The sequence below is a fragment of the Periplaneta americana genome, chromosome 2 (assembly GCF_040183065.1).
Source record: "Periplaneta americana isolate PAMFEO1 chromosome 2, P.americana_PAMFEO1_priV1, whole genome shotgun sequence".
NCBI classification, from domain to species: Eukaryota; Metazoa; Arthropoda; class Insecta; order Blattodea; family Blattidae; genus Periplaneta; species Periplaneta americana.
In genome coordinates, this window is record NC_091118.1 from 80,886,757 (window position 1) to 80,899,842 (window position 13,086).

A 13,086-nucleotide genomic window follows, 5' to 3' on the forward strand; every position below is an offset into this window, starting at 1 on the left:
AGTAATGATGTTAAAAGTCTCGTCAAAGACATTAATTGTGAAATAATTGTTAAGTTTCTTACAGAAGTACTGCTATTAAAATTATTGAGTATCTATTTTAAATATTACTGAAACTGGTTCAAATATAAATTTTCAAACTTTCAGCTACATGCTCTATATCAAAACATCAAACTAAACACTCAGATAACATAGCCTAAAGATAACCACAAACTTCCGCCCTTTAAACGACTGCAAGACGGTGTAATGTGTAAACAGCGCGTGCGGAGGTACCTCAGATTGGTGTCTGTGCTGTGTTGTCAATATTGCACTGAGATGCCTTTCTAGGACAGGGAATTTGGGAATATTTACTTGTGAATAATATACACGGAATAAATCATTAGGTTTGATGATGAGGAAAAATACTTTTGTGCAGCCCGATTCGTAATTTGACCCACTGTGCAGCGGTGAACTCGCCTTATACTTTATGAAGCTACAATAAAACTCTAAGGACATCAAATGAGGAGAATATTTCGCTCATTTGCTGCAACAGTGACACATCTAAAAAAATTGCCATTTTTGAGTTAATGATACATGAAGAACCGTTTTGACATGTTCCTTTTGCACCAAGCGTGGTATAACTGTGCTTTCATAACTTGCCGCGAGGGAGCATGCTGTGTCACTCCCCCAAGGCAGTGTCATATCTCCCACTCTGTATAACATCAATGTGGCAGATATTCCCCTCCCTAATAATCCGTTAGTAGGAATGGCACAATATGCAGACGACGTCGCATATTGGGCTACACACCCCCGACTCCCCTCCGCTAGGAAGTTACTAAACGCAACATTCAGGCAGTATCTAAATTAGACCAATACATGGCGGATCACAGTCAACACAGACAAAACACAGATATGCGTCTTCCGCCCAAAACTCCGCACTCGTGTCCTCCACAACAACCCAATCACAATAGCCAACACTCAACTCCCACTCCAGCGAAATCTCACATATCTAGGAATACCCCTCACCTCCAAACTCTCCTGGACCGAAGTAGCTAAAGAAACCTGGAGGAAATATAACGCAGCCACCAGAGCAATAAGCTACCTAAGTGGCATCAATCGACCTGGCTGTATAACCGAAACACTCCTCCACCTATACAAAGCTTTGGTTCGATCCCTATGCATACATCCCTCCATTTTCCTCACACAAGCCCCTCCAACGACCCAATCAAAATTCGAAGCCCGCGAAAGAAGAATTCTCCGCCAAACTCCCACCTGCACATACGCACCAGAAACAACACAGTTTACACTACGACAAAAACAAAGCCACTCTTCACACATCTAAACAACATAAACAGGAAATACACACATTCGGCAGTAAAACGCGTATATACACAACACATCTTCGCAAATACACCGAACACAAATAACAGAACAACACTGGAGAAACTCCTCTACAATTACCACCAGCCCCAACCACCAAACTAAAACACACAAATAAAACCGCAAACACGTGTTGGAAATTTGAATACTGTCTGAGAGAACACACGACAGCAACAGAGAGGCAGATCAATAAAATAACTCTACCCCATGAAAGTCTCCATAACCATTCAGACGCTTCTGCCACCGGAAGGGGAAACTTTAAAATCTCAACAAAAAAATATGTATGTACGTAAATATGTATGCATGCATGCACAGTGTTCTGCCCAAGAGCAGGTCTTAAACTGCAAACCCAGTATTTCTCATTCTTCCCAAAATCTTTCTTTCCTCTTAATTTCCCCATAATAATACATTAACGTTTTCTATCAGGTGATATCTTTTACCCCGAACTCTTCTCCCGTTCACCATTCCTGATATGTACCATGTGTATATTATATTAATACTAACTAGTCCCCTACAAATATAGCAAATCAACAAATTAGGCCTACACAAAATAAAAGGAATCAGTCCCTGCACTCACACACCTACTGGCACTTATGCCACAAATAGTTTCATATGTGTAAATATATTTATATGGTTATTTATGTACAATGGCTGGAGAGGGCATCCTGCGCGTATAAGACCCTAAATCGGCATCTGGCTCAAAGCCAGAAATATCAATAAACAACAACTCTTTCATTTACGCAATTGGGCAACAAGGCTGCCAACAACAATGTCACATTTCAGTTGTGTATAGTTGTGTATAAATATCGTTTGTTTCAAAGAACACTGACCTATTTCTACTTGTGACAATATTAACGTAAAGGTAAGACTTGCACTCACTTTGTCTTTTTTCGTCAATAATGTTTTACTTTGACTTACTATATGATATTATTCAGGGAAATATTTATATGGAACGTCTTAGTTACATTTTTAATATGACATTCTTGTAGCAAATCTACTCCATGATTATTGCATCATTTCGTGTTATGTCGTTATTACGAATAACATTTAGCTCATTTATGGCCACCAGTTCGACGCTATGTGACAATGTGACTTTCTTGCATGAAATATGTACATCGGTTGTAAAATTCACCTTCCATCATTTTACACTTATGCCATTCTTGTTGCTAACCCTCTAATACTAAACATCAATAAGTGACAAGCCTACACAGCTTAATTATGTTATTTTATACTTGCCCCGCTAATCAGTATACGTCAGTATATTTCGTCTGTCGCTTTGGGCTCGTATCACACTAGGATGCCACGGCAGGTCTGCTGGCAGCCCTGCTAGCATTTGTAGTGTCTGCCGCCTCAGATGCCAACCAAGATGCCACACTTTCAAAATGGATGTTGAAGTGTTAATACTTATTGCCTGTAATCGTCGTCGTCGTTCAAGTAAAAAGAAAGGGAAAAGGTAGTGGGTGCATCCTTAAGTTTATCAATTATGTGAGAATGTCAGTGACATCTTTTGATGAGCTGTTGGACATAATATGTAGAGATGATTTGGAAAGAAGGAATACAGTCTGATTGTCAGCCTTGCTCTAAAAAATTAAAAGTATGTACAGTACAGTGTGTTTTTGTCATTTTCTTTAATAATTTCGTATTTGCCGGTTACAACCTTGTTCTGGGCGGCTATTCAATTTATTGTTATGGAAAAACATGTCACATTATTGATTTTTTTATTGTGACTGTTACACCTAGAGAGCGGAATTTTTAGATTTTTAAAAGTTAATTTTAGTTTTTGGAATAGGTGAAATATGTTTCTCTTTAGGTTTTATGTCCAACCTGAGAAAGGTGCCGCAAAATATGGTCGATTGTTAAAGCTTTATGCCTAGTCTACAGTTAAAGTAAAAAGAAATTGTATTAAGGCAAACTGTGCCAGAGAACTATATGTTTTCAGGGACCGAACCAATTATCAAAATGTTTGATTCGGGATAGTGGATTCGGGAAGCAGTCCATTAGGTATAGTGGATTCGGGAAAATGGATAGAAACAGGCCGCATAGGTACATGTGTATATATACCAGGTATTTCAGACCACCCGAATCATCCTTTTTTCTAGAAAACTATATGATACTGGTTGTTCATAAAAAATTTTGATAACCAAAACCTATGTAAACAATCGATTGGTGACAGTAGGCCTACCATTTCCCGTAACAAACCGGAAGAAGAGGTACCTGTGGTCAGCTTCGAAATTTCAAATGAGAACATGGGTCACTGAAGGTGTCATTGGAATCTAAAAAGTAACAACTTTTACTGAAACTTTTTTTTCTAACTTTTATGTTTACTCACAAAGCAACAAAAGTGGTGTTTTCTGAGAAATGTATGTTGTTTATGTACGTACACTCTTCATAGTAAGTGTTCAAAATGTCCGTCACCCTGTGCTAAACAATGTCCTGATCTCCTCCCAACATCCCTGATTGCATGGAGACCTTCAGCACAGCAGATATACATGCAGGCTTCTATAATTATTTGTTTCATATCTTCTCCAGTTGTTGGATGCACTTGGTAGAAAATGTCTTTAATTCTCCCCCACCAGAACAAGTCATTTGAAGCGAAGTCAGGAGATCGGGCAGGCCAGGCTACTGGTCCTCCTCGTCCAATCCACCGTAGGGGAATAACCGGTAAATAACTCGCCGAGCCCTACGTGAAAAGTGAGCCGGACAGCCGCTCTGCTGAAACAACATTGTTAATCGAAGCGCAAAGGGAACTTCATGAAGCAACTGGTGCAAAATGTTCCGGAGGAAGCGTGCGTTCTACCATTCAAGCTCTTCTCAAAAAAGCATGGTCCTATGACTCGGTGTCTGTGGAGGCCACACCATGTATTGAGACTCCATACGTGTTGGTAATTCATTTCACGTAGCCAGTGTGAATTAACCGGAGACCAGTAATCGGAATTGTAGAGATTCACCTGACCATTACTTTTGAAAGTTGCCTCATCAGTTCACAGAATTCTGAGCTCGAAATCACGGTCCATATTTAGAAATCAGGTGCAGAAATCAACACGAGTCTGGAAGTCATGTCCCTCAAGTTCCTAATGGAGATGAATATGGTATGAATGAAATTTGTTGTCTTTGAGAATTTTAAACACTGTATTATGGTGCAATCCTGAGTCACGGACAGTCCTTCCTGTGGGGGAGAATTAAAGACGTGATCTATCAAGTGCGTCCAACAACTAGAGAAGACATGAAACAAAGAATTATAGAAGCCACACTATGTGTGTTTTTCGGCTGTGCTGAAGTTCTCCGTGCAATCACGGATGTTAGGAGAAGATCAGAACATTATTTAGCACAGGATGGCGGATATTTTGAACACTTACTATGAAGAGTGTACGTACATTAACAATGTATAAATTTCTCAGAAATTACTATTTTTGTTGATTTGTGAATAAACAATAAAAGTTAGAAAAAAAGGTTTCAGTAAAAGTTGTTTCTTTTTAAAGGTAGTATTCAATGGCACCTTCAATGACCCATGTTTTCATTTGAAATTTCGAAGTTGACTACAGGTACCCCTACTTCCGGTTTGTTACGGGAAATGATACTGCCACCAATCGCGATTCTGTACATAGGTTTTGGTTATCAATTTTTTTATGAACAACCAGTATCATATAGTTTTCGAGAAAAAAGACTGGTACGAATGGTTTTAAACACCCGGTATATGACTCACATGATTATGATTCGGTAAAATATTGAAGTAATTTTGAGTTTAGAAGGAAAAAAATAGGCGAAAACTTAGAAATCCGGTTCCTATTGATAATATAAATGTTTAAAAACTCTCACAAGGGAAGGGTTTCGGCTCGAATTTCGTATCCAAAATTTGTATACAGGCCCATCTTTACATCTCTGTAAAGCTCCCAAAAGCATTCGTTTGTGTAATGTATGGTTTGTCTGTTAGAGTCTGTTAGAGCACTGTACAAGTTGAGAGGTTGGTAGAGCACTGCACAAGATAAGGGGATGGGACACCTTACCCGTAAGCCTAGCCTAGCCTAGAAGGTAGTGAGAGTGGTAAAATGTTTAAAGCCCCTTTAAGAACATTTTTCTCCAACGTTCTGTCTGAAAATATTGCAGCTAATCAAAAGTGTATACTGTTGTGTGAGTCATTGAATGCGCACAAGGACGCAACCTTAATATATGAATCATTCCAAGACTAGGACATGGAATGTATGATCATTCCATCTAAATAACTATCATGAATATCTATTTCCTTAGACCATACAAAATATATGCTCGGAGGATAACAGATTACATAAGGACTCTTGCTGAGAATCCAGAACTTAACTAGGGAAATCGAGTGTTTATAATGAAAATGCACTCTTCTATTCATTTATAACCAGTTGTTTGCTACAGTATACCGCCCGATGGTTCAGTATTCCTGGCAGTCAGCTGGTTACGTGAATCGTGAACAAGTCTCGGACTTCAAAAATGTAATTCATGTTGTATTTGATTTTTCAGCACTGGAGTGTGGTTCAGAAGATTGTTCAGGTGTTGCTTCTGTATGTTGTGCTTATTGCTCTGCTCCATGCTGTTTCATGCATTTTATAGAGAATCCTTACGTACATTTTTAAAGAAGTATATTGACCAATACCAACCAAACGGAGAGTTACACAAATTAATGCTTTTACGGTCTTCATCACCATTGTGAGGTAAGCTTTTGTACAAAATTTTAACCAAAAATTCCTGTTCGAGCCGAAACCCTTCCCTTGTCAGTATTGTAGAATAAAGTAAATCAATTTGGAAAGTTCGTTTTTCTCTGCACTCGTCAAGTTCTTCCCTCCAAAAATATCCACTGCTTCTTCCCAGCATTTCTTTTTCAACTAGAGATTGCTATAGTCATCAGATGATGAATCCCATGTCGCTTGTCTGTTTTGTATCTCTATAATGAACTTTTCCATATCAAAATTGTCCATTTTGCACGGCACTAGTGATGCGATTGTAATGACTGGCAGCTCTGCTGGGATCGGAATGTGAGACTCCTTATCTAATCTCATGGTTTGGTTTCCTGACTGCAGCTATTCCAGACTGGCAGAGATGCCAAGTGTGAGATGCGCCATTAGTTTCTATGTTTTGTTATTGGCAGCCATGCCAGCAGAGCTGCCGTGCATCCTAGTGTGATACGAAACTCGAACTGCGTGTTCAGAAATGTTTTGGCTAACATGGGCGTGAGTGATAACACACGGAGCTCCTCGTCTCTTAACGCCGACATAATTATCAATCCAATGATTGAATTTCTGTGTAAGTGCTGCTTTTTGTGCCAACCTTGCTATTTTTTTAACTCTTGTGTGTTCTTCGTACGAGCTTCTGAGTTGGTCATTACTGCAGATAAAGGTTCAATATGTTAATATTATAATTTGATTAACGGGAAACATAAGACTCTTGATCTCAGTATAAGGGAAGGAATCAAAGAACACATTGATTCTATCCCAAAGATAGAAAGCCATTACCTACGTGCGAAAACATCAAGGCTCTTCATTGATGGAAGCAAATCAATTGCCGACATTCAAAAGGACTATGTAGCCAGTTGTAAAGAAAAGAGTGTTATAGAGTGTTTACACAGGATTGCAATATTACGTTTTTCCATAGGCGGAGAGAGACCGGTTTCTATTAAGTGTTTGGCGTAACTAGATATTTTGCGATTGCATTTGAAGTCAGTGACGCACACACACTCACTATTAACTTATCCCAATTCATAATATGTCATATACTATTCAATTTCATTCCACTGTGCTTCCTCCATCCTTATTTATTACATTAATTTCATGATTATAGTTACATTTTTTCGTCGCTTGTATTTTCAGACATTAATGACAGAATTCTTTTTGCAGTTATCTTTGTTCTTTGTAGACATTTTTGTAAAAAGTATTCATATTTAATTTTCTCCCCATTGCTAGATAAACAGTAGTTACTTACAGTTACTTCCCACATTTATACAATTGTCGCGTAAAATATATAATTTACCCATAACCAACCTAGTCATGATAGAAAACAATTTTTTAACACGTTTTTATTAAATATGCATAATTTTCTAATAAATTGTATATGTAACCTTTAATTACTTTTAATCATTTATTTTTATTGAGGGTTGTTTTAAATTTCAAATTTGTTTATTGCTATATGTTTAACATGGATTTACTTACTTTTACATAGGTATCTACTTATTAGTCCGACGATGCCCATAATAAGGGCGAAAACGTTCACTAATATGCATTAGCAAAAATAACCTTTTTGATATTTTGCTACAATAAATAAATCAAAGACTGAACAATCAAGACTTCACGTTTTTGTATTATCATTAAATGTTTTTAACTTCACAGTCTACGGCTTGAAACTGAATACACGTAAATGCTTCGAATGGGATGAGGGGAATGGCCATCGTTGTGTCAATGAGTTGAGTTCCTGTGTGTTTCAGTATTTGAAAAATATATCAGTCTCAAAGAAGGATGCAGACATCGTACGTACTTTATTCAGATAACTATGCTGGCCAGAAAAACAAATAAATTCATGCTTGCTGTCCATTTATATGCCGTACACTACCTGGGAATAAGATCAATCACCCATAAGTTTCTCATTAAGGGGCACACGCAGAATGAGGATGATTCTACTCATTCATTGATAGAGCGACAGATGAAACGTATTCTCAAGAGGGACGAATGTATACTCCAGAAGCCTTTATTTCCTCCATTCGTTCAGCCCTTCCTTGTGAATGAACTTTGTTATGATGATTTTTATGACATTAAGGCCATGGCCAATGACCTCGGACCCATGAACATAACTACCCTGAAATTGCCCGAAACTAAAGCTGTGAAAGTTGTAAGAAGATCACAAACATCAGTTTTGTATAAATATTCATATGCTGAGGAATTCAAGGAGGCAACAGTCAGGAAAAAAGGAAAAGTGAGGAAACCAAAATCCAATTCAAGCCAGCTTTCTATTCCAGGCCAGGGATTTCAGAAAAGAAAAAAGAAGGCTTGATTCACAAGAACCTTGTACCAAATACTGTAAGTCATTCTATGAAAATCTATAATGATGGCAGGTTCATAAGACTGAACTGAAATGTGCTAACAATTTGTACAAATATTTATTTTGATTCAAAGCATTTGTAATGTGTTTTCATTTTTCTTTTGCTACTTAAAACACTATATTTAATTTTGAAATAAAGTTTTCTATCGATATCTTGAATCACATTCCCTAAATCTGCCTTTTAGAAGCTGATGGAAACTGAATATTATGCCACAAATTAAAACATTGAAAACAAAATCACTGACTGCAAATCTGGCTTTCAGGTAGTAGTTCCCTGTAAAGGAGGTTTGAATAATTTCAATGAAAAATTGTTCCGGGGCCGGGTATCGATCTCGGCACAAAAGCTCTACCGACTGAGCTATCCCAGGAACTATACACGACACCGTCACAATTTTTCCCTTACATCCACACAACTCAACGCCAGAACCCAACTTTGAGTGCACACAAATTCTGTGTGACTTAAATTGTGGCTTCCTGTTAACGTACCTCCAGTAACAAATATATCATGCAAATCTGGCTTTCAGGTAGTAGCTCCCTGTAAAGCAGGTTTGAATAATTTCAAGGAAAAATTGTTCCGGAGCCGGGTATCAATCCCGGGACCCTTCGCGTAGCGCACACGGTGACGATATCGTGTACATTTCTTGGGGTAGCTCAGTCAGTAGAGCATTCGTGTGATAAGCGAAGGGTCCCGGGATCGATACCCGGCCCCGGAACAATTTTTCCTTGAAATTATTCAAAATCACTGATTGTTTAACATTTTTTTCTAGCAAGATTGTCGCTTTTCTACATATGATATACCCCGATAACAGTTATTGTAACAAGACAGTCATAATTCAGAATGGTGATTGTTTTTGGGTTATGGTTTATTCCATCATACATAATAATCATGAGTTAACACGTATTCCGTATTGCTGTATGATGTTCTTTCCCATAATTAAATTAGCAAGTTATTTTTAATCAGTGGTACCAAATAATTACGAACTGAAAGTTTAAAATGCTCCTCCTGAAAAAAAGACAGTTTCTGAGATGTGTCAATGTTGCAGCCAATGAGGGATTTGTATTAGAGCTTTCGGATAGGTTTACCTGTCCATGTGATAGGGAAGATTCCATTTATCCTACGTATTCCCTAACAATAATAATACATTGCGTCCGTTCTTCTACTTCTAAGCTAATCTCAAGTCTATTAACAAACTATAATTTATTTATACAATGGCTGGCACTTCACTTTGCGTCATTCACCAAAACGTCCCTATCTATGAGTGACTCGCCGAAGCTGTAGCTTTCTGCCGCCTTAGGAATTTAAAATATGTAAAGGTAAAAGGTATCCCCGTAACATGCCATTAAGGCACTTGAGGGGCATGGAGGTAGAGCCCCATGCTTTCCATGACCTCGGCACTGGAATGAGGTGGTGTGGTCGGCACCACGCTCTGACCGCCTTTTACCCCCGGGAAAGACCCGGTCCTCAATTTTATAGGGGGCTGAGTGAACCTCTGAAAGTTTGGCAACGAGAAAAAGTCCTGTCACCACTTGGGATCGAACCCCGGACCTTCCAGTCCGTAGCCAGCTGCACTATCACCTGAGTTATCCGGCCGCCATTTAATATGTGCTTGTAATAATTCTTAGTCCCGTGCCATAGCGTCGTGGTCTAAGACATCATGCAGACTTGCGTTACGGAATGCGAACTGGTTCAAATTCTTCATGCCGAGGAAATTTCTCATGAAATTTCGGCCAGTGTATGGGATCGGTGTCCATCCAGTATCTTGATGCACTTGGGAAGCTACGATAGGTAGCGAAATCCGGTTAAAGAAGCCAGCTATAACGGCTGGGATGATCTCGTGCTAACCACACGACGCCTCCGTTCTGGTTGGATGATCGTTCACCCTTGCTGTGGCTGATCGTTCTGAACGGGAGAGAAAATAATATTGAATTGTTTAGAAAAGACTTGGATTAGAATTATTTCACTTGTGGGGAGATGTAGTTTGAAATACGCTGTTATATGTAATTAATCACTGATGTCAAAATTTTTTAGCTATCCACCAGAAATGTGGTATAAGTATTTACAATGACTGACTTTATTATGGTACGTAATTACAATATCTTAGCTTATCAGAAAACCTAATTACGACTCATCTAACCTAACCTGATATCACAAAATATAAGGAATATTTTCTTATATTATATTCTTATATTAAAGATATTGTTCTGAACTTTTGTACACATTATTATTATATGTAACAAATCCCTGTATACAGTATTTTAAAACTGCAATTGGTTTTTTTCAAAATAAATTTTCAGAAATGTAGTAGTATTTTTTTTAATATCATTGCTTTACAAAATACAGTTATTTAAATATTCACCTAAAAACAAAATTTCTGCAAGGAAATTTGCATTTTGCAATAATAAAGGAGTGTGCAACATTCTATTACTTTATCTCAAATATTTTCTCAGAAAACGTTCCTTCTTTATTGAAAATTGGATACTGCGGATAACAAGCCGTAAAGTTTGAATATGCACCCCACATGATTAATTATTTTTTGTGACCCACAACAACAGGTGGCATTGTTTATACCGCACGAAGGAATTGATAAATTAATTATTCTAAATCCTGAAGAAAAATCATTTTTACAATTATTTTCTAGTCCCGTTCCCTCGCCAATCTTTTTTCTAGAACTACTCTGTGGCTCTTCTTGGTTATTAATAAACCCATTTAGACTAACATTTAGGCCGTAAAATTTTTTGGAGAGATTCCCAACACTATGTAATATTTTTAGACTAGATTTTATAAAATGTGATTTTTGGTCAGTTTGGACCTAGGCCTATATCTCCCCTTATGACAAAAATAATATAGACCTATCTTGGACAGTTGACTAAAGATACTTCATATAAACTTCACAACGTTTTGAAGATTGGATCTTAATTTTCAGTTATATTTCATAGTTTTAGGCACTATTAACAATTACACTGAAAAATATGCTTATTTTCCTTCGCCTTGATTTTCACCTAGTTACAACGGTAGATTGTGAAGTCTCTATATTTTCACTAGAAGTGGAGAACGCTCAACCTCTTGTTAAAGATTATTTAGTCTATGTGTCATGTGTTCGTGTGTGAAGTTCAGATGACGTGCTACTTGATAGTTACCTAAATTAACAAATCCTGTCTAAAATAAATGGATTGCCTGATTCAAAAGAAGAAGTAGAAAATATTTAACGTTACAGAATATTTGTAGAGTTTTCTTTTTCACTAAATGATTTCAGTTCTATTGCTTATGAAATTATTATTAGCAAAAAATTTTTTAAAGTTTCATCGTCGTATCCGATGTAGTAGGCTTAGTAGTAACTGCGGCGGCGCGGCGGTGTTGGAAACACTTTTTAGTGAACGGCTTCTTCTGTGAAGTGTTCTCTTTGGAGACTTTTTAATCATTCACATGTCGATTTTCTGCTGAGCACAGCATATTAATGACATCAATATAATTTTCGTAACATAAGACATTCTGGAAACCAGTTTGTGAGCTGAGCTACATATAAGAAGTGCGGATCATGGTTAAAGTGGCTTCAATTCCGAATCGTGACTCCTGCAACAAAGGACTCGTGTCTGCTGCAACTGTTACCTTACTCGCAGTGCATCGTCCCACTCCTCAGCGCAGGTGCTGGGCTTCCCATCCCACAGCCGTCACAATCTGTTTACTTGAGGAGATGAGAGCAGCAATGTGGAGTGCGGTCATTTTATTTTCATATTGTATTCGCGGTACTTATAGGGGAGAGTCGGGTAGTATCGGACAGCGGGTAGTATCGGACAGTGCGTTTCTTTCATCTACCACCATATGGTAGTACCAGAATGACATGGTTACGTTTCTCTAGGCGACATCACAGAAACGTAACCATGTCAATCAGGTACTATCATCGTGTAGTAGATGAAAGAAACTCACTGTCCGATATTACCCGATGTCCGATACTACCCGACTCTCCCCTATATTTACTGTCATTGTTGTTAATTTGTTCATGTATTCATGGTTTTTCCCCAGTCAGTCCATTCCACAAATTCTATATATGTTAAATTTCTGATCTTGCTTTCTATCCACGTGCTGATACGTACTGTAGGCCTATAATGTACCTCCTTTCTCCTACGCGTTGCGTGGCCCAAAATTTTATTTTATATTTTTCTCTTTTCCTGAAATAGAGTCCATAATTCAGAGCTTTTCTGTAATTCTTTTATACGGTGCTGGTATCTTATCTTATTCAACAGTGAAATCTACCTGAAAAGTTTTAAAATTATTAATTAATTATTTCTGTGCTTCATGGTCAATTTTGACACCATTTCTTAGAATTCTCAGGTGAGTTTATTACAAACCCTGGGTAGTAGTAAAGGTATCAACAGGAAACACATGTCATTTTGAAAATGAACCCACACCCTACCACATTACAGCACAACGCTACCTGCCCTTATAAGCGTTGCACGTGAATCAAAATATCATGAACGGTTAATCTGAATAGAAGATCCTACTGGTTAGCCACCACGTTCCCCAGATTTTTTCCTATAGATGTTGTGAAAATGTACTCTACGAAATACTAGTAAACAATTAGGAAATTTTAATGAGAATCTTTATCTATTGCAATTACATCTAAATCAAAATAAACATTTTTAAAGAGTCTTTATTCAACGGTGTGACTTTCAATTATT